At 36.4% G+C, this 25423-nt stretch overlaps 1 protein-coding gene across 15 annotated transcripts in view; it reads left to right on the forward strand.

Moving 5' to 3' along the window:
- The window catches only part of EPS8 (EGFR pathway substrate 8, signaling adaptor), a 174986-nt gene that overhangs the window by 70076 nt on the left and 79487 nt on the right, over window positions 1-25423 (forward strand). For 2 of the 15 annotated variants that reach the window (XM_025995168.2, XM_072765962.1), the window contains exon 1: window positions 6211-6378. The exons of 9 other annotated variants lie outside the window; for them this stretch is intronic. The gene's annotated coding sequence lies outside the window, so the exon portion shown is untranslated. Of the gene's footprint in view, window positions 1-6210; window positions 6383-25423 lie in introns of those variants that run through there. 4 more of the 15 variants (XM_025995167.2, XM_072765961.1, XM_072765958.1 and 1 more) reach the window with 4 other exon arrangements.

The raw sequence follows: 25423 nt of genomic DNA on the forward strand, positions 1-25423 counted from the left end.
TGCAGCAGAGGAAATTATTCTAAGGTAACATATGAGGTAGATTACTTTCAAGGTAAAGAAAACTCAGAGAAATAGTGACGTTTTTTAAGCTGTTTATTAACCACTTTTTTACATTATGCTGTACTCTTGACATGCATCATTTTCTTCAATCTCTCTGAAGAAGATACTATTATTTTCATTTTGTAGACAAGCAAACAGACTTGGAGTAACTTGGCCCAAGTCACACAGCTGTAAATAAGAGCACTGCATGTGTGCCTGTTCTGCATAAGAACCTGAGTTGATTGTAATATATTCTATTGCCTACATTAATGATTTGCTTAAGGTCATATGACTAAATTGTAGAGCTGAGGGGAAAATGTTAAGCTTTTAGGTTTCAAATCCATGGCTCTTTTGACCATCACATTCCACTTCTTGACTTAAGTTTATTATTTAATCTGTTTTCCATAGCCTCATGTCCTGAATACAAAGGAATTAGATACTAGTGTTAGAATTGTCATTGAGAGGTCTTGAAACTACAAACTAAATAAAGATTAAGAATTGGTTTGGAAGACCAATATTTTATTCACTGAAAATAATCTTGAAAGTAATCTTTAATATTTTGCCCAACCAGGGCCAACTTTCATTATATTAACACTTCAGCCAAAGGCCATATAGTTATATATTTTTCTGCCTGTGCAAACTCTAGTCCAGTGATATTCAAATAAGTTAGATCACTTTTAAAATGGATATAGCCTCTGGCAATTTAATATCAGTGTATCACTGTGACATTCAGCTTCAGATCATGTTGAAGCTTTGCTGTAATGGCTTCTCTTTATATGACTATAGTTCTATGCACAGCTTGTCTGATTTAAGTGCCCTCTGCTGCCCCTATTTATTGGTAACATATGAGCTTCAAGGATCATTTGATGTGTAAATTTAATTGCAGGTTTTATTTCTGAAGGATGACATAAGCTATGTCATTCTAACAGCTATTTATACAGCTTTTTCTAAACTGCTGCTCTGAAAACACGCATTTCAGTCTGTCTATTGTAATACTTCTCGATTTAATTTTTCAAGGCAGCTTGCTCGGTTAGCTTGTTCAAGTGTATATATGACGATTCTTTGCAGTACTTCAGTACGTATATGCTTTGAAATTAAACTTGGGCATTTCTCCCAGTTTTTTTGATAAGATAGTATCTTTTGAGTGTTTGCAATTCATTTTCTGTATTTGCTGATTTGCACTCACACACACACCCCTTTCTTCCCAGTGCCATACCACATGATTATAGTTTTTAGGAGAGGTTAAGTCTCATCATCTAGCTAATGTGATAATTTCTTGACTGCATTATAGAGTTATGGTAAAAATACTCTAGAAAGGATTAGTAGGCCTATATGAAATGCCTCTTTCTTTCCAAATGGTACTTAAGAATCCAGAAGCACCCCATGATTTTAACAAACCAAAGTAGTCCTATCCTTTTTTTTTTTTTCAGAGTTTAACTTTTTGTGGAAAGCACAGGTTTGGGGGATGATGTGTTTTAACAAATGGTGTTTTACAAGGAACATCCTGTCAGTTCTTTTGATGTGCATTCACCGAGCCAATTATGTGGAATGCTAGCACCTTCTGAATCAGGTGAAATAAGGAGGCTTGGAATGAAATCTTAATAATAATGATAGGAAATACTGGTATTATATTCCAAAAGCTTCCATTTTTCTTGCCTTCCAGAAATTCTTTAAACATACTGTGTTTCAGCAGAATCTATTTAAATTGGAATTTTTCAGCATAAACTGAAGATTCATGAAAAGTGTTGTTTCATAATTTGTGAGATGAATTGACAGATGTCCTCATAAGCAACTAATAACTTTTCCTCATTTATTGTTAGATTTCCTGACTATTTGGTAATTTCATTTTTCTGAAAATTTACCATTTTAAAATGTAAAACTGCCTTTTACTATGTTTTAGCCAAAATCTAATTGAGTAGATTTTCTGTTTTTAACTTTGAACTATGTAAATGTTCTAGAATAGATCTGAATGAGAGCTTACAAATTCATCTCATTGATCTCATTTTACAGGTAAGGAAATGGAGGCTGAGAGAGGTTAAGTTACTTGCCCAACGTTACAGAGCTATTAAGTGTCAGACTTGATGCATAAACACACGCCTTCAGTTTCTTAGTACTGAGGTCTTTACACTTTACTACTTGTCTTTGGTTACAGGACATGAATAGGAATGAGAAATCACTTTTTTGTTTTCACCATTAATTTTTTTTCTTTTTGATTTTAATTGCCAAATAAGAGTGTGACTGGAACTGTATGGTGATTCCTAGGTTGGAAATGACATTTAAAATCCATAACCAAATGAATTTGTGCAGTGTTCCATGAGAATATCTAAACTTTGCCAGTTTAAGGTGAAACTACCATTTTGTTCCCTTATATACCCTGTTACATAATTTTGCAGTTCATTTTTCTCAAATCAGTGTTTCCCTAACTTATAAGAGACTCAAGCCATCTGTAGACTTGAAAATTTAATTATGATACCACTCATTTACATAACTTATGTAAAGAATGAATATTGTTGGTACTGCTGTTTATTAATTCTAAGAAGTAGCAGTTATATTTTTTTCCCACCTTAACTCTGGATTCTGTGTCCAAATAGTAGCTCCAAAATGATAGTGACTCATTCATTGTTTCTTCATATGACAAGTTGATTCTTTGTCTCCTTCACGTGCCATGCATATTTGCTCTTTTGTATGCCTTGTATTAATAATGTTACATGATTCTCCCCAAATATGAATTATATTGCACTGCTGCTTCATCTCTAGGTAAGGTGTTAAAGCATTTAGTTGATCGTTCTGCCCTCTGAATTTAGGTAGCTTGACTTGTATGTAATTGAGGTTTGGCAATATGCAATTTAGAGTCTAGAAACTTCTGTATTTTCTCATATTAGTGACACTTAGTTTCTTCCATTAAAAAGGGTTTTAAAGTCAGAAGGAGCAGAATGGTTTACAGCAGACAAAGCAGATTGCGATTCTTGGGAGAGGAAGTAATGAAAGACAGATGAGGAACTGCGATTGAACTGTACAGGAACTGAGACTGAAGTTCTACTGTGTTTCCAAGGTGGAATGATCGTGGCAGCCGGATCCATTCTGCTTGCTTGCCCTACTAACGTCATGTTAATGACTTCCCGTCATTGTGGGTCCAGTGGCCTTACTTGATATGTTTTGTTACAGCTTACCTTCCCTGCCTCCATATTTGTGGTTACTAAGTATGGAATGTATGGCAAGGTTACCAGTAACGAGATGCGCATGTGCAATCTCCTTCAGTAGTTACAGGAAAACCTGCAGCAACCAAATCTGGGTTCCAGATATATTTCTTGGGGCTGCTTCTGGTAAACTGCCCTGTCGCAGAAGGGTGAGGCAATCGACAAATACCCGTGAGCCTTGCTTGGATTGGTCCCGTGTCACTGGCATCCTGAGTGTGCATATGAACGAACATGGTGTTAGTCCATGCATGTTTATTAGTGTTCTTAATAATGATTGGTTATATATCAGCCTGAACCAGATTAACCTTTTATAAAGCTATCATTAACATCTTCACTGATGGTTCAGAACAAAAAGGTATATCAAAATCCTGTTACTTGGAACATGGGACAAATTTAAACAAGGCTCATGGGTATTTGTTGATTCTCTCAACCTTCCAAGATAGGGCATTTACCAGAAGTAGCCATAAGACATATTATATATTTGGAACATGATAGATTTGGTTGCTGCACGTTTTTCCATGACTATTGAAGGAAGCTGGAAATTGCACATGCACATCTCTTTACTGGTAACTTTGCTCTCCAGCTAGGAATTAAATGTACCAGGTAACTTATTGTTAGGAAAATGACAGTCTTAGAAGTATAAATGGCCTAAAGTCTAAGCAGCAACATTTTTGGCATTTAACAGACCCATGGACCTAAGCGATGATATCTTCAAAAAGATGGGTTGGAATTGGGATCCTCCATAAGATCCCTTTTGGCTTTCAAGTTTGGTGAGACAATTGAAATGTTGTATTGGAATTTTGTGATTATACTGTTTATTTTGAAAAAGGCTTTCCCTTGTGCTACCCATCTCCTTGCCAAAGAGATATTAACACTTTCTGGTGTTCTGCTCATTTGCTCATTGGTTTCAAAGCTTTATTACTTTTCTCACTCCTTTGATAGTGCTGCCTCATATCCTGTCCTTTTTGTTTATGATGCTCTTCTTTTGCAGTGTGGGTTCCCCAGGATATAGATCTGAGATGGAAATTAGTGTGCCATAAGTTTCTTAGAAAGTGCTCTTTGGATCTACCCCTGTGGAAGGGAAGGGAAGGGAATGGAGAAACCAGTATTAAGCAGAAGGGGAGTTAGGCTATTGTACATGGGTCTGTAATGGAGATCTGACTCAGCGGGGAGTTCTGAGGCTTGATGGCTCTTCATCATGGTCTCCAGTTGGGGAGAGAGGGTCAAGTCTTTATATTCCCCATGTCATCCAGTCTTTGGATGTGGGCTACCCTGGGAAGGAAGCAAGACCTTGGGGGAGGAGAATCTTCAGCCAAGGCAGTTCTCAAGAGAGCTGATAGCTGAGGGCTGTCTGCTGGCAGCAGTACAACAGGGGAATAAATCATTCAGTCCTGAAAGGGGATCTGGGTGGCACATCACAGTTTCCACTCCATCTTTTTTTGCAAGGATGCTCGGGATGGTTCACAGTGGCCTGGGGGATGGTCAGAATTTCCAGCAATGAAGAATTGCAAGGACAGAGTGGTCAAAATAGTAGAGAGGGAACATTGGTATGGATAGATCCTACCATATAATTGAGTTCCTGCATTGATTATAGTTTTTCTAAGTAAGTTTTTAAAATCCTATGTATCTCTACTTACACTATTCTCTTTTTAAGTTACAGAAACTTGGTATGAAAACTCTGGGTGCTGTATGCAGAGAATATGTGTATCTTTGCAATCTGTATGATTGTTGTAAAACCTTTTTTTTTCACTTTCCTTTTCTTTATAGGCTTTTTTTTTTCTTCCTCCATCTTTTAATAATTAAACTTTGTTTTTTTATCTTCATATTACAAAATTAGTTGAGTACTAAACTTTCTGTTTGATACATTTGTTAATGCTCAATAGCAGTAAATCATTTTCTTACGTATTTTGTAATTTTTAAATTATAGGCTCATCTTCAGCAAGGACTGTTTTTTATTTTGGTTTGGTTTGGTTTTTCCAGCTTATAGAGATCCCATGTGGCCCTGTTTATGGAGGGTTTCTTTAAAGTGGTTTCGTGTTTGTTTCTTCCAGATATTCCAGGGAGATCATAACCGCAGGACCCCTCAATTTCTTAGCTTGAAGATTCTCATACAAATTCAGACTTCAGAACTGTTGTGACACAAGCATAGGGTTTTTAATTTCTGGTTGTAGCATTTCCCTTGTACTTTTATCCCAATTGTCAGAGACAAGTTCTCTTGAAGTCTTATTAAGACAGTGGTGGGTGGATTTGTCGTATTCCCCTCATCATTTTTTAATGTGGTTAGAGCCTTTTGAAAATAGCTCTGGTTTTAAGGAAGGAGCTTAGCACCAACTGTATACCTTGTGTTCCTGAGATTCCTCCTTCTGTCCTTACATGACCATTAGGGGACAGTTGGGTAGGTTGTATCCTGTGTTGTAGAAAAGCAGGGCCAGAAATCTAGCCTAACTCTTCTCTTGAGAGTGTACTTTCTTTTGATCTCCTTACTTGAGAGGCTATTTTCTTACCAATTTCAACTAGACTTAAGTGCAAAAGAGACTCCCGTGATCATTCCTGGAGGCCATAACTGGCAGTATTTGCTTTTGTGCATACCACTTTAGTTTAGTACCAGTGGATTTTCCTTATTGTAAGTAAAGCTGTGTATCTAGTTTGTATCTCATTTTTTCTATGCATCTGTAGTGAAGGTCTTCATTAGCTCATTTTACCATATTGCTGCACCTGGAATTCTTACAAGTTACTTATTAACCTCTATTCCTCAGATTTCACCTCTTTCCAGTGGGAATAATGATAGTGTCCATCTGTATAGTATTAATTTGGAACACAAACACATAGTAAGTTCTCAATTAATATTAGCCATTATTATTTGCACCATTTAAGGCTTTATTTTATCACCTTAGGGGAGAGTTGGAATGTAGTAGTGGTTGTGTTTACGTACTTAACCAGAAGAGGAAGTCTTAGTTAACGCCCTAGAGAAACCAAAGGAGAAACTTTGTTCACTACAGTACAATGCTGAAACTGAAGCTTAGCGTCCCGCCCTTTCTGTTGATGTGCCGAAGGTCACTTGGCACTAAGAGGAAACTGAGAGGAATGTCCTCTCAATTTTGCCTGGAGGATTGCTTAGAGGAGTCTTGCCTGGACTGTGTGGGTAGGTAAGTTTGAGCTTGTGAATATTTATTTTGCTAAGCAGGGCTCTCAAAGGCATAATTATTATAGAGGATATTTGAGGACCTTGAAACATGCAGTAATACTTTTAGTCCCAGTTAGCCTTTTGACAATATTTTAAATTCCCATTTGGTATCCAAGTGGATTCTGAACTTGTTGAAATTGGTACCTCAGGTTACTCAGAGTCCTACCTCCTGCCGCCTGCCTCTTGGGGATTTAAAGGATTTCCTTCTCTTAGGTCATGTGTTTAAGAGAATAATTTTCCTCCTAAATTGAGGTAAAAAGAAATCTGTTGACTAATAATCATAGTTGGGAAAGCACAGATATAATATATCTAGTTTTCTTAAAATTACTTTTATATTACTCTGATATGAAAAATACTGTGATTATCGTATAAATATTAACTGTTTTAGATTGTTTATACAGTGTTAGTTGTACTATGAAAATTTGTGTATTAACCAAGTTCAGTTTTCTTCGGTTGTTATTGGCCTTGAGTCCACAGACTTAACACTGCCAAATTTCTGTGTAAACATTTTGCTTGGGACCTAAGATGTAGTGAATATGTGTATTTAAAGTTTTTCCTTTTCTTCCCCTACACCCATGTGTATTAATGGAACTTGTAAACATTTAAATAGTCAATTAATGGAAATTTTTAAGGAACAACTCTTTCAAATAATTCAATTATGTAATTATGTTGTTTTTAATATAAAATATGAGCTTATGGAGAAATATAATTATTATTTAGAGTTCTATTTTTGTAGCTCTTGTAGATTTGTTACATATAATTTTATTCAGGAGGAGTCTTTTCCTTGTTCTTTTACTAGTGATTAAATGCAAGGTTAAGATTTATGCTTTAAAAACAAGAGTTTTAATATTGCATCATAATAGACTGGATGGAGAACAAAAGTAAATAACTGGTTACATCTCTGTTTTGGTGCTGGGAAATGTAGTGCATTCTTGATTCAGGTGCCATGGTTATGCTTGTATTGATCCTTTTTGAAGTACATTCTTGGATATGTTGATTTTCCTCTGATGTGTCTATTATTATATTAAGACTTCACCATAAGGAACATTATCAATTTACACCAAAATCCTTAACTCCCATACAAGCATCATGTGTAGCTGTTTGGCCATACACAGGTGAGATTGCTTAGAAGCCTTGTTGCAAGGCTTTGGTCAGCCTTATAGGCCAAATTCTATAAGCAAGTGTCAGTGTCATGTTTAATATAAATTCATATATCCTCTGGGGATGGTATGTAAAATATTTTGTCCTTTGTCCTAAGCTTGCCTTTGACCTTACAGGAACATTTATCCAAGAAGGCTTTGTTTTGGGGAACTTGTTCTCACTTTAAGGAGGATATCCCTGTACCTACTGTACCTGTGTATTTTAAAGGAGGTTTCTATTTTTCTACAGATAAACTTGGAAACACTTTCTTCCATTTAAGTAAATTATATATAAGAGAAAATGACTTAGGAGAGGATAAGATGTTTATATTCATTTTCTATGAAATTCTGAAATAAATTAGAGAAGTTTCCTTTTCAGTTATTTTTCAGAGAAATCCTGTTTCATTAATTCATCAAAGTAGGTGTAACCTTCACTTAGAGGTACTGCCTCTGAGTTTTTGGCAGACAAAATACCTCATTATATTTTAGATTTTTTAAGTAGTTTACTTGAATTATATTCAAATTTTGTGCAAAAAAATTTTTGTGCAGATGATATAACTAAGTAGATTTTTCATATAGTCTTTTGATCATTGACCCTGCAGGATAGTTCTAATTTAATTAAACAATTACTCTTTAAAAATTCTTTTTTATTTTAGGAGTGTATGGGTGGCTCAGTCAGTTAAGTGACTCTTGATTTCAGCTCAGATCCTGATCTCAGGGTCATGAGATCCAACCCCTCCTTGGGCTCTGTGTTGGCTGTAAAGACAGCTTAAGATACTTTCTAAAAAAAAAAAAAAAAAGATATTTTCTCTCCCTTTGCTCATTCTCGCCCCTTTGTCTCTCAATCTCTCCCTATCTAAACAGCAACAACAACAACAATAATATAAAACAAAAAAACCAAATCCAAACTTTTTTTTTTTTCAATTTTAGAGTTAGGTTTGTATTTTTATTTTTTCATGAAATGCTTTTTGGATTTTTCAGCTATATGAAACTATATTTCTTATTTTAGTTAAAATTTGTAGCATTTCTTTCTTATGTATAGAATATGTTAACTAGATTCAGGAAAATGACTAGAAGATCCTTGTGGTAGTATTAAATCTTAATATATTTTCTAAAATTTTAAAACAATATGTGAAATACTGTCGCTTTGTATTTAGCTATGTAAAATCTGATCTGAAATGGAATGTGTGTGTGTATTTTTTTTAAGATTTTATTTATTCATTCATGAGAGAGACACACAGAGAGAGGCAGAGACTTAGGCAGAGGGATTAGCAAGCTCCTTGTAGAAACCTGATGACAGACCTGATGAGGGACTAGATCTCAGGACCCTAGGACCATGACCTGAGTGAGCTAAAGGCAGCCACTCAACTATTGAGCCACTAGAATGTGTGCTTCTTAAGCTTGCCTTTGACCTTACAGGAACATTTATCCAAGAAGGCTTTGTTTTGGGGAACTTGGATATACAGTTTCTTGAGGATTAAAAATACATTGTGTCAGGTATTTAGATGTAATTCAGAACCATATTATTTAACTTCCCCAATTATATGATCCTAATGATCAGATTTAAATATCTTATAATATTATTGTTACTATTAGGTTGCTTTGTATTCTTTTTTTTCCCTTCATTGTTTCTAAAAATATATTTCCCTCTGATTTTGCAGGTAATTTTTTTTATTCTGCTATTTTGTATAATTTGCCAGACCAAATGACAGAGTTAGAATCCATTAAGTAGAGCTGTGAATATCAATCTTGGATACAAAGCTGGGGATTGTTGTTGGGGAAAGCCCTCCTGCTGCTCTTGCTTGGCATTCCAGAGACTCTGAATGAAGTCTCTTAACTTATTCAAAGCCTGGATTTGTGAAGGCCAGTTGGGCTCCCTTTTGCCCATTCATAACTGATATTGTACTCTTCTGGCTAAAAATGGTCAGTGACTTTCCCATTTCCCATCAGATAAAATTCAAAAGTTGTTATATAATTTATTATCTTTAGTCATATATATGTCTTAATTTATGCCCCCAAGCTTCCTGAACTTTGTGCTTTATATATATCTCACATTTCCTGCCTTTTTCTTTACTCATGCAGCAATTAGGAAGTCTTTCCCTCTTAATCAAAATTCACCTCATCCTTAAGGTCTACTAATCATCCCCATTAAATTTCTCCTGGTCCCTTCCAACATTGAAAGTCAGCTGGTTTTTCCCGCATTTTCTTAACGTGCTTCATGTTCTATCTTGTGTTACAGTTATTTTTATATATGTTATATTTTTTAAAGATCTTATTTATTTGAGAAAGAGAGCACGAGTGGGAGTGAGGGGAGAGGCAGAGGGAGAAGGAGAGAGAATCCTAAGCAGACTCTCTGCTGAGCATTGAGCCTGACTCATGGGGCTCCATCTCAGGACCCTAAGATCATGACCTGAGGTGAAACCAAGATGACTCTTGATTCTTGACTGAGCCACCCAGGCACTCCAACATGTGTTATAATATTTTATAACTGCTGTATAACACTGACTGACTTTAAATGATCCACTAAGTCTCTTATTTCTTACTTGTTTGGGTGGAGTTGGTTTCGTCACATTTCTCCTATTTTTCCTTGTATTCAGTAGATGCTCATAAATTTTTGGTGACTGAATAAATGGAATGACGTGACAGTGAGTTATTGTCTACTAGACATTTTATTGCTCTGCTGGAATGGACACGTGAGGACAAGGGATCAGTTAGAGAACTAAACAGTTGTAGCATACCTTTCTGAATCTAAACTGTCCCCAGAAGGGAGAGCTGAAGAAACAAAGATACAGTTAAGAAACATTTTAGATCATGTTTAATGGCTCAATACTGACAAGGAAAGAACAACTTTTTCTAGATAAAGACTTTGGGCTGATAGAAAGTTGAAGAGTAACATAGATTTTGTAGAGTGTGACTATGGTTCTGAGTCAGAGAACATTTGTCACATGCCCATAGTTTGGGAATGAATATAGTCAGTTCTGCTGTAATGCTTGTTTTGAAAATGGGAATTTATTCCTATGTTACTGGTACTAGGGAGCAATTTGAGGATAATGTAAATTTCACATTTGTTATACGTGATTTTATCTGAGAAATCGTAGGTGAACACAGAAAATACCACCTGGTTGAAGTGAGCCACACAGGAATACACGAAATGCACAGGCTCAGACTTCACACATCTTCCAGCTACCTTACTCCATTATACACTGTGAGCCACAAATACCTATATCCTGTTTTATAATATTCCCTCAATTTCAGATTACCCTTTCCCCACCATTTTATAGTAACTCATAAGCTGTAACCCTTTGGACACCCAATGCCACAAGCAAACTTTAGGTCTTTTTCAAGGTCAGGTGCCATGTTTATTGTAGTTTTTATTTATATTTCTAGCCATTTAACTGTGTTAAATTGAAACCATGTTTCAATCTTAATTAGGTTTTTTCTTTTCCATGAAGTGTCACTGATGAGAGCTTTTTAGTATTGTGCTTCTAACTCCATTTTCTTCATAAGCCCTGTGTTTTTAATGATGTGATTTTGCATAGCATCATCATTTTTAGGAATATAAATGTTGCATTTTAACAAAATTGACTGTACTAATTATTAACATGCCGAGTGTGAACTGATAGCACTCTTTCTCTCTTTCCTTCGCTTCTGCTTTTCCTCTTCCCTCTCTTTTGATGGTGAAAGACACTAAACAGTCCCTGTAAGGAGGAACATGGAACAACAGAGCAAAACGCCAAAGAACTTTAAAAAAAGGTGGGGGGCAGAAATGTACTGGTGGAAATAAATGGACAGCTTCAAAAATAGGTAGAGACTAAGAAGTAAACATATAAGGCCTAGAGGGCTCTAGAGTGAAAATATATCTTACCTCTAAATAATTATAATTATGTTTAACATTTTTTGAGCCTTTGTTGTGTGCTGGGCACTATGATAAGTGCTTGACATGGATTATGCCATGTAATCCTCATAAAACTCTATAAAAAGTATGTTATTTCTGTCTTTATTTTACAGATGAGGAAAATGAGGCTTAGAAGGGTTAATTAACTTGCCCAAGGTAGATAACTTATAAATATAAATGGCAGAGCCAGTTCTAGAAACAAGTCTGATTTCTGAGGCCTAGATTTTAGTGGTCTGTCAGAGTACTTTCTAGATTATAAGTTAATAACTTCTACATATGTTATTTCCTCAACCCTTAACTGTGTCTGATTGGCATCACAGGCTGTTTCGACCCGTGTAATAAATGAAGGAACAAAGGCACCCAGGTTAAGAAAGGCACAGATTGTCAGAGGCAGAACAATAACAGAAATTAATTCTCATATCTAATTCAGGGTTTTTTTTTTCTGGAGCTTATGTATAAGATGAGCCGAGCTGAATGGAAGAAGACATGATCGTGTTGGGAATTGGAATAAAAGGGGTTGAATTTGTAACAATATGTCAGAATTGAAATGAGAGAGCCTAATGGAAAATGGGCAGTGGGGGACCTCTAACTCTGTGGTACAGGAAGCCCAATCAGATTGTCATAAAGGAAATACAACTAGCACCAATTTCAGTACAGGGTTATATGAGAAATCTGAGGTCATGAGCATAAATTGGTTATGCTGTAAATCCTGATTAGTAGTATACTCAGAAAAAAAAAAAAAAAGAAAACCAGAAGAAAGAGAGAGGTGACACTAGAGGAAGCTTTCCAAAGGCTTTATTGGGTGGGGTGGGGTTGGGGGGGGGGGAGTTGAGAACGGGAAGGCTTTATTTGTACTTTTATTGCATGTCCTAAATCACTTTTTCTTTTGGTGGCCAGTAGGGCCTTACATAAAAACAAGTAAACAAGTGTTTAATTGGTATTTGTTAAACAGAGAGTTGATAGATAGTAGAGAGAGTTTTCAGTTGAATGTTATTGAAAGCTAAATCTTATGTAGATACTATTATAAATAAGGGTAGAATTGATGAGTATTTATGTATTTAGAGTAGGGGATTAGCAGACTCTGACCAGTAGGCTGTTCCTTTCTACAAGCCAAGAATGATTTTTACATTTTTAATAGTTTATTAAAAATAAAAATGAAGACTATCAACAGAGACCATATGAGGCCCGCAAACCCCAAATATTTACCACTTGACCCATTGCAGAAAATTTGTCAACACCTGACCTGAAATACTGTCCAAAAAAAGTTAGACTTGTTTTCTTAGGAGATCAGATTAGGTCATAGAAACTGATAACTATATTTCATAGAGGTCTACATTTTTGAGTATGTGCCTTTTTTTCCCCTTTCACTTGTGGGAAGGATTTAATATTTACTTATTATATTTTGCTAGGGGCTTTGTATACTTTATTTTTCATACCCTTGAAAGATATAACTACTTTAAAATGAGAAAACGAGGCTCATAGAAGCTAAGTAAGCCAAAAGTTTCTCATTAAATAAGTGGTGGTATTCATATATATTTGTTTGGTTCTCCCAGATAAGAAAATGGTAAAAGTTGAGTGTATACTATTCAGAATTCTGGCTTGCAACTATCCAAATAAATATCATCATATATGGACATTTGTAGTAACATTAGCTAGTATCTAAAAATAAACATTTAAATTTTACATACAAAAAGTAAGATTGTTTGGAGAATTGTAATTTTATTATAAAATTTACATATGAGGGAAGATCTTTGGATAAACTGTGGAGTTACAAGGAAAATATAAAGAAAAATTTGAAGTCTCATATTAAAAACTCAAAATAACATTCACCTAAAAGAAAGATCAGACTTAAAAGTTTTCAATATAAAGTACAAAATAGAAAAGTTTATTCTGCTTCAGTAGAAAGTGCACCAGGCAGCAATTTATCTTTGAAAAGCCCGTGTTAAACAAATATTGGCCCATATGTTAATTATAAGGTCTTATGAAGAAGATTTCAGGGTGCTGTGAAAACATGTAATGAGGGATTTAATCGTATAGATTGGAAGGTCAGGACTAGACTTCCCAAGCTGGGTCATTTAAGCTGAAATACAGGAGTTAGGCAAAGACAGAGGATAATTATTCCAGGCAGATAATGATAGGCCTTGAGGATGGTAAGAGCTTGGCATATTCAAAGGAATATCAAAGAAGGTCATTGTATCCCCTAACAACTCTGAGGACAAGAATTATATCTGTTTTGTTCATCCTTGTATATCCACCTTCATACATATAGTATCTGTTGGCACATAGAAAGCCCTTAGCAAGATTTCTTGATTGGACAAAGAATGAAAGGACATTTTACTGGGAAATTCATGGTATAATTGTTAAGTAGAGGAATTACCTGGATGAAGGCTACTACCCTCTCTCCGAAGCCTACATAATTACAAAACTACTCAGATTGTTGATAATCCCAGATTACCCTAGGTCAGTTGCAGCCCAGGTGTCTCAAACCTTACTAACTACTGTTAAAGTATCTGAATGGACCTTTGACCTATAAACAGTCTGCACAGAAAAAAGGAATATAGACCATTTTAACTAGATCTAAAATCACTTTCCTGAGAAGGAAAGTGAATTTGCATTATTACAATGTTAGGAATAAATCTGAGACAGAATGAATATAGCTACTTTTCTAAAAATAACCACCTGAAGGGAAGGGTGTTCTGTACTAGAGCATACATAACAATCCCTGGTTCTCTGGTTGATCACTGGTGACCAAATAGCAAATGATTATCAGGCTTAGAGGTTTAATTAAGAAGTTAAATACTCAAATACTTATTATTTGTGGAGCCTATTTCTTCAAAATCATATCTGGACTTTTAAATTTAGATAATTTCACTTCTTGGTTTGAGTGCATTGAGGGATTTATAAAGTAGAAAGAATGAGGAGAGGATTGCATATTTCCCAAGTCTATGAAATAAAGTTGTAGCAGCCATGGAAGGACTAGTTTCACAAAATATTGACCATACAATGGAAGCAAAATAGAGATTTATAACAATCAAGGAAAGAGAGAAGATAACTTTAGGTGGGAAGGTAAATGAGAATTAGGAAGGAATTATTCATGAATAATGGGTTATTCATGAATGAATATCTAATCTGTCTCCAGAATGCCCCTGTAATTATTTTATTAAAAATTAGTAATGTGATTGTTAATCCCTCTGTTGGTTTACTGTTTCCATGAAGATTAAATCCAAATTTTTGTACATGTTCTGTAAGGCCTCTCACAATCTGTCATGAAGCTTTTCTCAACCACATTATCTTTTTATACACACTATATTGCAGCCACACTGAGTATGTCACTATGCCCTGAAACTCATGTCCTCCCATGTACCATGCTTTGCGTATTCCTGGAATACTCTCTTACTGCCCTTACACCTACCAACTCACACTCCTCTGTGTCTTTCAACATCTGGTTCTACTGTCTCCTCTTATATGAAGCCTACCAACAAACTGCCCTAAGTGGATGCTTCCATGGTATGTTGTTCACACTGTGACAATAGCATTTACTAACTTGCACTGTAATTTTATCTTTGCTAAACTGAGTACTTTAGAAGAGAGAAACCATATTGTTTATTATATGCCTTTCTTGTGAAGCACACCTGATAGGTGTAGACAAAAAATACTAGATGAGTTTCTTGGATGGTTTTGCTTACTCTATAGTATGTTTGCCTTTAATAAATAATCATGCCATGTATAAGCTGGAATTTGTCTTATAATTTCAGTAATTATTAATAACTGGTGATATCACTGGCCAAAGTATTAAGCAAGCACATTTTTTTTTCTCAGTAGCTTACTAGTGCGCCATTTCTGTGCAGATTTTTTAATTAATGTGGCACACTGACTTCATAGGTATTCTCACATTACTTTAAATTCCTCCTGTCCTAGCAGAAAGTATCTCATAATTCATACTTATGCGTCAGTAATATAATATATTTTTACTTCCCGAGGTGTATGAAGTTTAAAAGTGATTGCCAGGCGTGAAAACACTTAATTCAAAAAAAAAATAAATTAATTTCCAGTGGTAGAATTTCATTCACTGTGTCACTTGGGTAAATGATATACTTTTAAAAAGCAGGATGACTCTGTTGGGCCTAAAATCACACTGGGCAGTCAGGCTTCCAACAGCACCTCTCCATCTTCAGCACCTCCAGTGGTGTTGACTCTGGGATATTATATTTCCATAGGCTGCTGCTTTACTCTCTGGGATAAATTTGCCCTTCTAATATTGCTCCTTAATAATTTGAAGAGCGGAATAGTGTGGCTTATTTCAAAGTGCTTATTCAGCCTAATTAACTAACTAGCAGTTTCTTTTTCAAATATTTAGAAATAGAAATATGCAGTCATTTAATATTTAAACTCGTGTCTATGAACCTGGTACAGAAATGAGTGAACAGTTATTAGCTGAATTGGCATATTAAAGGATGGTCTTTCTACTGAAGGCAAAATACTGCGAGAGTCAGATATTTGAACTCCTTCCAGTCTAGATTACTCAAGAGGAAACAAACGGCAAGATTCAGTTTAATTGCTTGTTATTTTGAAATAGGAAATGTTATGTGTATTTTTCTTCCCCAAGGGCTATGTCCAGCACAGTATCATTTTGGTGTTTTGATAGTTCTGTGAGATGTTTCCAGTGTTTTAGAAATAAAAAACAAGTGAGACGGACATAAATGTATCTGGATAGTAGAATGTTTCAAAGCTTATCTAAGTAATTGTTCTTCAGTAAAAGACTTGGTAGTATTTGTTGGAATAGTCATGTTAGAATTTATAAACTAATGGAGGAGAGCATAGTAAATTTTGGCACAGATTATGTAAATAAAATGTTTGCACATGTATATGTTTACATGTGTGTCTTGTGTGCATATGCTTAAGTGTGTTTAAACTTTAGCAAGCTTTCTGATGAGACGTGTGTGGCCACATGCACAGACAGCATAGACAGAGTTTGGGCTCTTGGGTTGGTCTGCCTGGATTTGAGGCTTTACTTATATACTAGGTGTGATGGGGCAAAGTACTTCCTTGCTCTGTATCTTAGTTTCCTCACCTATAAAGTTGAGATAATAATTGTACCTACCTCTTAGAGGAGTTGTACTTATCAACTGAATTAATGTGTGCTAAGAATCTATAACAGTGCTTGGCACATATAAGCATTTAATAAGTGTTACTTATTTTTTTGTAAATTATTATTAAATATTGGCCACTGAGTTGATTCAGAGAGAGGAAAAGAACTACCTTGAAAAAAAATGACTGTTTTGAAGCCAAAGACATTAGTTAATTTTGTGGATTAAAATCATAAGGTTGTTTCTTTATCATTAAGAGATTATGGTATAAAGAGGAATATGTGTAGGTAGTCCGTGGTTTATTCATTATAATATATCTGGGATTATCCATTTTTGACTGTATTTAAAGTCTTCTTTTTTATGACCAGGTAATATGTGTTTATGAAATGGTTTACTTTGAAACTTAGTTGGGTTTGGAAAATACATGTCTTTTTGTCCATTTTGTGTTAGACTTCAATTTTGTCTAATCAGTGTTTGAATGAAATGGCACTTGTATGGACTTCCTTCCAAGAAAAACATTGGGTGTTTCAGGAAGTGGTCTTGATGAGTCAGAGGGTAATACTTTTTCCTCTGAGTCAGTTCTGAGCCTCCTTGATATAAATAGGCTTACTTTTACCAAAAGTTCTGCTTTTTAGATCATATGTTAAAATCATTGATAAGTGACCACACCAACAATAGTACTTTTATTGGTATTTCCATTGAATTAACACCGAGGACCTCATCTAATTGTGATTGCAGAAATTCTGTTAAATAATTTTTTAAAAAAAATTTTCAATTCAGTTTCTGTACTTCTAAATTAGTTTCTATTTTGCATCAGTTTTGCCTCAGACAGAACTCATTTGTATTGGGCAGTCATTTGTGTAAATCTTAGAGGAACTTATATTGATAATAATATCTCCTTTGGTCACTAAAATTCTGGGACTCTTAGTACATGTATATAGAACTCCTATAGTGCAACTTTAGTATAATAGTTATTTTGCAGAAAATTGTATTAGTTTGCCACACCCCAGAACTGTGTCAGAGATACAAAGGAATAAACCAGAGTTCTCCTTAACTATATTGAAAAATACTAAACATGATAATAGTTGCCAAAGGACTAGATACTGTTAATGTGAGTTGGTCTGGGAAGACTAAAATAGGGATGATACAAATAGTGGAATTGAGCAGTTGCTAGATGGGAGGTATGAAGTGGTAGGAAGATTATTTAGGGTAAGAGCAGAGGCCTGAAGGTAAGCCAATGCACTGTATGTTCCAAAGAGAGTGTGATGTAGTTAAAGTTTATAGGTGGGAGTGCTAGAGAGAATATGGGGGACTGGAGAAATTATTTAGGATAAAATTGTGGTGGGCCTGGAATGGTGAGCAAAGGAAATTTCTTTTTATGTGTGTGAGTATGTAATTGGTAACATTCTTTGCTCTGGTTATCATGTATTTCTTTTGAGTCGTATTTGATTGATTGCAATTTGTTTTTCCTTCAGTGAATCTCATTTTTACAATCAGTTTTTAAAGAAAACTTCTCCATTGCTATTTCTCACCAATACAGTATTTCTTTAGGAAGATAAAGAACTGGTAGATGTAGATATAGATAATAAATCTTAAGTGACCCACATGTGCTTTTACATGTAGTCTTCATAACAGTCTTATTTCACACGGGAGTAAACAGAGGCTCACAGAGGATAATATGTATTCAAAGTCACAGAAACATGGTAGAGCCAAGATTTACATTCAGGGCTGACTGTCTCCACAGTATGCTCTTTTTATTATCCCACAGTACCTCGGTACAAGCATTGGAATATACTCAGAATGTTTTGATTGTTTCCAGTAGTTCTGAAATAGCATCCCAAAAAGCATTTTTCTTCTCGGCAGATATACTATTACTGTTTTTTAGGATCAGGAAAGTGGTCTTAGATGCTGGGAAATTGCCTTATGGGCAAGCTTGCTCACCCCCTCTCAGGAAGCGGTAGTAGGGCTTTGTTTCCTAAGAGTAGATTATTGTCATTTGAGGCTTTGTAAGGTTGGCAAGAGCAGTCAAATATGTTTAGGCACAGTTGTGGGTAGCAGTGACCCATGCTGCGGATCACCTATCCTGTGCCCACTTACATTAGTAGATTATTAGTTGGCTATTTTGCACTTCTTCTATCTTAAGGTTGATTCTTTGATTTTTCTGTCACAGCACATACAGTCACTTGTGGAGTAGGCCACTTTGCTTCATCCTAGTTCTTTCATGGTAGGGGGGCAGCCACATGGCTCTTGACAAAACTAGCCTTCCCTGAGGCGACAACAGTGGCAGTTAAGAGTAAGTACTATTCTTGTAAACATTTCATATCTCATACAATTCAAACACTTGTTTCCTAGAAAAATTTCCTTTTCAGCATCCCAGAATAGAGCAACTTCAGTTCTTGGGAGAGCGGGGACATTCATCTTGTTCTTCCTAGCTATCTAAACCTGGAGGAGTATACTACTGTGTGCTGCCGTGTGCTGTTCCCAGGGCTTCTTACCAACTAAAATTATAGAAATAAATAAATAAGATAAAATCATGTCACATGCTTTCTTTGTAGGCAGGCTTAGAGGTTGTGAGGGTAACGTATAGCCAGTCCTCAAAGTTTCCTGTATTAATTCCCCCTGGCCCCTCCCCAACACCATGAGAAAATAGGATACTTTCTCCTGTGTTCTGTTTTGTCAAGTGATCTTTAGAAGTAAGTTTAGTTGAAGCAGGTCACTGAGCCAGTGTGATAATAGCCTCTATGACTGATGTCACTGAACTAATGCACTGGACTTTGGAACTGCAAAGAACTCTTGGAAATACCCTAGTTTCTAGCTTAATCAGTACTAATGAGGACCCTATGAATTTAACATGTCCAAGGGCCCAGAGTTAGGAATGGTATCCATAAAGCAAGGAATAGTATTAGCTTTGGTGTTCAGTTTTCTAATCTCACAACGAAGCTAAATCAAGTTGACATCTGGGATGTTCCAATGGCAAGCTTAGGAACAAAATTTCCTCACACTTCCAGAAAGTGGCTGGGTTCTGATAGGACTGATGCTCACCATCAGAGAAGGGACAGGATTAGAAAGGTAAGAGGGGATGCCTGGGTGGCTCAGCAGTTCGGTGTCTGCCTTTGACTCATGGCCTGATCTAGGGGTCTGGAATCAAGTCCCACATTGGGCTCCTGCAGTGAGGCTGCTTTTCCCTCTGCCTCTCTCTGTCTCTTTCTGTCTCTCATGAATAAATAAATAAAATCTAAAAAAAAAAAAAAAAAAAAAAAAAGGGTAAGAGGATATGGTTAGATGAGGTTTAGGTTTTTTTGTTTTTATTTTTCCATTCATTTGGGGAAAATAAAGAAGGTGGCTGGCAATAAGAGAAGTCAAGATGGAGAGGGAGATGTGTATTTTACAGTGTGGATAGAGTGACTTAGAGGGACTTGGGCATAATAGTGGACCATGCTTGCTGTTTTTCTTGAGTGGTTCTTGTTAGAAGCTAGAGATGCAAAATATTTTGTTTGTAACTCTTCAACTAGCTAAAATATTTCCTGCTTAGTTTTTCTTGCTTTTAGAGCATGATTTAAATAAGATTTGAAATAAACACCTTAATTTGGTCAAGTAAAAAAATAATTGTGGGCATAATGTTTTTCATTCATTAAGTAGGTTTTTATCGAGAACTTACTAGGTATTAGGGACTGTACTTCACACTTTGTGTTTAGTAATTTTTTTTTAAATTTTATTTATGATAGTCACAGAGAGAGAGAGAGAGAGAGAGAGGGCCAGAGACATAGGCAGAGGGAGAAGCAGGCTCCATGCACTGGGAGCCCGACGTGGGATTCGATCCTGGGTCTCCAGGATCGCGCCCTGGGCCAAAGGCAGGCGCTAAACCGCTGCGCCACCCAGGGATCCCTGTGTTTAGTAATTATTTAGTCCCTACCTTCAAGAAACTTACAATCCTGTGTATAAAAAAGAAAGTAGGAAGTTACTGTAATATGATAAGTGCATCTTAGTGTTAGACTGAAACATAATGGGAACACATGAAAGGGGTGCCTATCTGTCCTACTTTGGAGAAATTAAGGAGGACCTCCCTAGATTGACATCTAAAGCTTGAGTAAGAGCCAACTAGATGAAGTGGCAGAGAGGTTATTGGGTGAGAGAATATTCAGATAGAAGATGTTACTTGATAGCAAGAATCTTCAAAATGTTGTATATATAGTATATACATAGCCTATGCAAGTATAGTGAGGATTCATGGTGGAGGAGTGGGTTGGGGACAGAATAGGGGACGTGGCAGGAAGGCAGAAATGGTGAAAAAGGAAGCTTTACAGGTATAAAAGTCCAGATCACAAAAGAGTCCTGTGCTATTTAATTGAATTGGATGTTTTCTGGAGGGCAGTGGGGAACCATTGATTGGATTTAAGTATAAGAATGATAAATATAAATATAAGAAATAGTATTAGATTGATTCAGATTTTATCTATGGAAGTTTCTGAAATGATTCCAATTTATATCATCAAAAGATCACTTAAGGGGTACCCGGGTGTCTCAGTCAGTTAAGTGTCCAGCTCTTGATTTTAGCTCATGTCTTGATCTCAGCGTTATGAGTTCAAGCCCTGCATTGGTCTCCACGCAGGGCATGGAGCCTACTTTAAAAAGCTGAGGTGGGGGCAGCTGTGTGGCTTAGTCTGCTAAGCGTCCAACTCTTGATTTCTGCTCAGGTCATAATATCAGGGTTGTGAGAACAAGCCCGAGTTGGACTTTGCCCTGGGTTTGGAGCCTCCTTTAGATTCTATCTCTCTCCCTCTTCTTCTGCCCCTCCCCCTAAAAAAAAAAGATCACTTAAAATTCTGGTAATCCTCTCAGTGATAGATTTTTACTGCTTACATGACATAAATATAAGGAGTTTGAAAACTACTTTAAGAAATAGTAACAAATATATATAAACATGTTTTATCAGAAACAATCCTGTATCTCTCTTAGAGTGTAATGTATTGAAACTATTAAAAGAGTGTGCTGAGTTTAAGTTATGTAGACCTTTAGTTTAGCAGTTTGAGGAAACTTCTAAAGCTGGCTCCATACCCAGTGTGGAGCCCAATACAGCCCATTACTAGGACTTGTGACCCTGAGATCAAGACCTGAGCTGAGATCAAGAGTCAGGTGCTTAACCAACTGAGTGACCCAGGCAAAACTGACTTAAATTTAATGAAATTAAAATTACAGTTCTTCAGTGGTACTGGCCATGCTTTGGGTGTTCAACACTTGTGCTTAGCTACTGTATCAGACATCGCATGTTTTCATCATCACAGGAAGTTTTATGTAATAGTGCTCATCTAGATTAGGGATGGGCCCATAATGGTTACGTAGTAAATGTTTTTGAGTGAATGAATGAATAAATCAGTACTACTATTGGTTGGTAACAATTACTATTGGATGAATCTTATTTGAATAATTCTTTACAAAGGTCATTTTGCCTTTTAATTAATCAGTGTTGATATATCCTTGACCAATTTCAAAACACTGGATTTATCAGTAGTTAAATTAGGAAGTATACAATAGTTAAAAGCATGACTTGTTAAATCTTAGCCATGGTATGTAGATGTCATAGCCAACTTACCTTTACTTACAACCTTTATAAGTCCCAGATTCCTCCTTAACATAGGGATAGTGATAAGGCAGGAGGGAAGTGAGACTAAAGAGACAAGATGACCAAAGTAAAACCATTTTTGTTTTAGGCTGACTCTTAACCTAAAAGTAAGTAGATCATAAACAGAGTCACAAGATCCAACTCATGGAAAACAACAAGACTCCACTCCCTCCAGGAGTAAAAGCCACATAAGCTGGACATTCTTAAAAATGTTCCCTATAATTCCATAGCTCTAAGACAATGGAAAAACTACCTAATGTACATGATAAATCCAAAGTTAGAGTAAGCCCCTCCCAGTAGGTTAGCTAATTAAAAAACAAAACAAAACAAAACAAAAACCTAACAACTAATAAAACCCTTCATTAGAGGCCAAGTGGGGGTCCTCTTTTTTTTTCTTTTTTAAAGATTTTATTTATTTATTCATGAGAGACACAGAGAGAGAGCGAGAGAGGCAGAGACACAGGCAGAGGGGGAAGCAGGCTCCATGCAGGGAGCCCGATGTGGGACTCGATCCTGGGACTCGATCCTGGGACTCGATCCTGGGACTCCAGGATCACACTCCAGGCCGAAGGCAGGCGCTAAACCCGCTGAGCCACTTGGGGATCCCCTGGGGGTCCTCTTTCTTACTGGGGAGGAGAGACCACTTCTTTATGAGGTAGCTCCATTCTTCTATACTTAATAAATCTTTGCTCTAAAATGTTTGCTCTTGAATTCCGTCTTACGCAAAGTCACAAACCCTCTTTGCAAGGGCCTCAGCCTGTTCAGATCAATAAGCTCTTACAACCTCATAAATTAGGTAAGAATTAAGTAAGATAATATATATAAAGTACTTGCATAGTACCTCACACAGTAAAATGCTTAATATAAAAGCATTATTTTTTTTACAATAGCAAACCGATGTGTTTAAATTTACCCCCGTTCATGGATAATTTGAGGCTTGTGAAGAATTTTACTTCTATTTTTTGCCATTTCTGTTGTTATAATATGGTAAGATATTTTTCTAGGGTAGTGTTATCCATAACTGAAGGTTATATTTCCTGCCTTTAAATATGAGATTTAGTAGCCTCAATTAAAAAAAAAAAATTATTCGGGCAACCCAGGTGGCTCAGCAGTTTAGCGCCGCCTTCAGCCCAGGGTGTGATCCTGGAGACCTGGTATCGAGTCCCGCATCCGGCTCCCTGCATGGAGCCTGCTTCTCCCTCTGCCTGTGTCTCTGCCTCTCTTTCTCTCTGTGTATGTCTCATGAATAAATTAATAAAATATTTTTTAAAAATTTACCCATTGGACTTAATATTTTTCTTCTTAATTTTTATGACTGTGTAAGTATCTAACCTCCCAAGAACAGAGTTCCATACTACTTTTATAAGGAACTTGACTTTTAAAACTAATACACAGATATCTCTGACTTCTGTTTTGGGGAGCTGACAGAGAATTTATTCCCACTTATATTCACTTAAATAGGGCTTCTTGGAGTGCCTGGGTGGCTCAGTCATTAGGCATCCGGCTCTTGATTTTGGCTCAGGTCATGATCTAAAGGTTCAGTCATGATCTCAAGGTCGTGGGATTGAGCCCCATGTCGGGCTCCATGGTCAGCAAGGAGTCTCTCCCTCTGCTCCTTCTCTTGTGCCTGCGCGCTCTCTCTCTGATAAATAAATAAATCCTTAAAAAGTAAATAAATAAGTAGGGCTTCTCTTTGGAAAAAAAATTAAAATATCAGAAAGGGAGACAGAACATGAAAGACTCCTAACTCTGGGAAACGAACTAGGGGTGGTGGAAGGGGAGGTGGGTGTGGGGCGGGGGTGACTGGGTGACAGGCACTAAGGTGGGCACTTGACGGGATGAGCCCTGGGTGTTATTCTATATGTTGACAAATTGAACACCAATAAAAAAATAAATTTATAAAAAAATAAAATCTGAATAATTAAAATGAATACATTACTGATTCTTTAAGGGCGATTTCAAGTTTTATTTAGTCACCTAACTTTATTGTCCATTTAAAGCTATGATTTAGGGACGCCTGGGTGGCTCAGCGGTTGAGCATCTGCCTTCTGCTCAGGGTGTGATCCCGGAATCCAGGATCGAGTCCCATGTCGGGCTCCCTGCATGCAGCCTGCTTCTCCCTCTGCCTATGTTTCTAACTCTCTCTCTCTCTCTGTATCTCATGAATAAATAAATAAAATCTTAAAAAAATAAAGCTATGATTTAATTTCTAGAACAACAATAAAGGCATTTTTAAAATTAACAATAATGCCTGATCAGTTGGGGATTGCCTCACTTTTACACACTATAATTGTTTCTTTCCTGGGTTTTATAAACAGCATTTGTTGTTATGTATAACAACAGGTAGTTAAACATATACTACCAAAATATCAGCTGACTTTATGTGAGGTAAATTTCCTTCATTTTTGTGTTGCTTTTACTCTGGCTGTTCTGGTCATTTTGTTTTTAGTATAAACTTGTGCTCATATTTCATAGTCTGCCTTAACCTCTCAAGTTCATATTGGAGGTGACTTGAATTTTTCTCTTGAGTTTTTCATTAACAAATATTTGTCAGTGTTTTGACAATAAAAATACATTACAGGAAAAGGCAGATCAAGCACATACATTTATTCTGTTCCTTCTGAAACTGTGACAGCAAAGGATTTCAAAAAATGCAGAAACTCAGTGAAATGAAGTGATTCTGGAAAGGGCATGCATGATGTTAACTAATCTATGAGTACTAAGAAGCTGGAACCTGAGCTGGTAGGGAGAGGTATTTCAGAATCTCAGAAGGGCTTGACAATGAGAAAGCGAGGCGAAAACAGGAGAATTAAGTGGCAAATGTCTAAAATGAAGTTAGACCCTAGATGCCTCTACACACTCCAGCAAGACTGGAAGTTAATTCTGTGGAGAATGTAAGCTAGAGAACTCTAGAGTGGGAAATACCAAGGCACAGAAGGAGGCTGGAAAATTAAATGAAATACTAAATAGTGAGACACCCCCAGGGCACTTCCTCTGCTCATCTCCAAAAATTTGGCACTCAGATACTCATTTGGAAGATGCTTCTTTGAAGAATATGATCTTTCTGTAGATACTTATGGTTTGGGGTCTCTCAATGGACAAGCCCAGCCAGATTGTTCCCCAATGAAGCCTACCTATTGCAAGCCCCCTCACCTACACAGACTTTTTTTTTCTTTTAGATTTTTAAAAATTTATTAATGAGAGAGAGACAGAGAGGGAGAGAGGCAGAGAGAGAAGCAGGCTCCATGCAGGGAGCCTGACA

Source organism: Vulpes vulpes, chromosome 8 (assembly GCF_048418805.1).
Source record: "Vulpes vulpes isolate BD-2025 chromosome 8, VulVul3, whole genome shotgun sequence".
NCBI classification, from domain to species: domain Eukaryota; kingdom Metazoa; phylum Chordata; class Mammalia; order Carnivora; family Canidae; genus Vulpes; species Vulpes vulpes.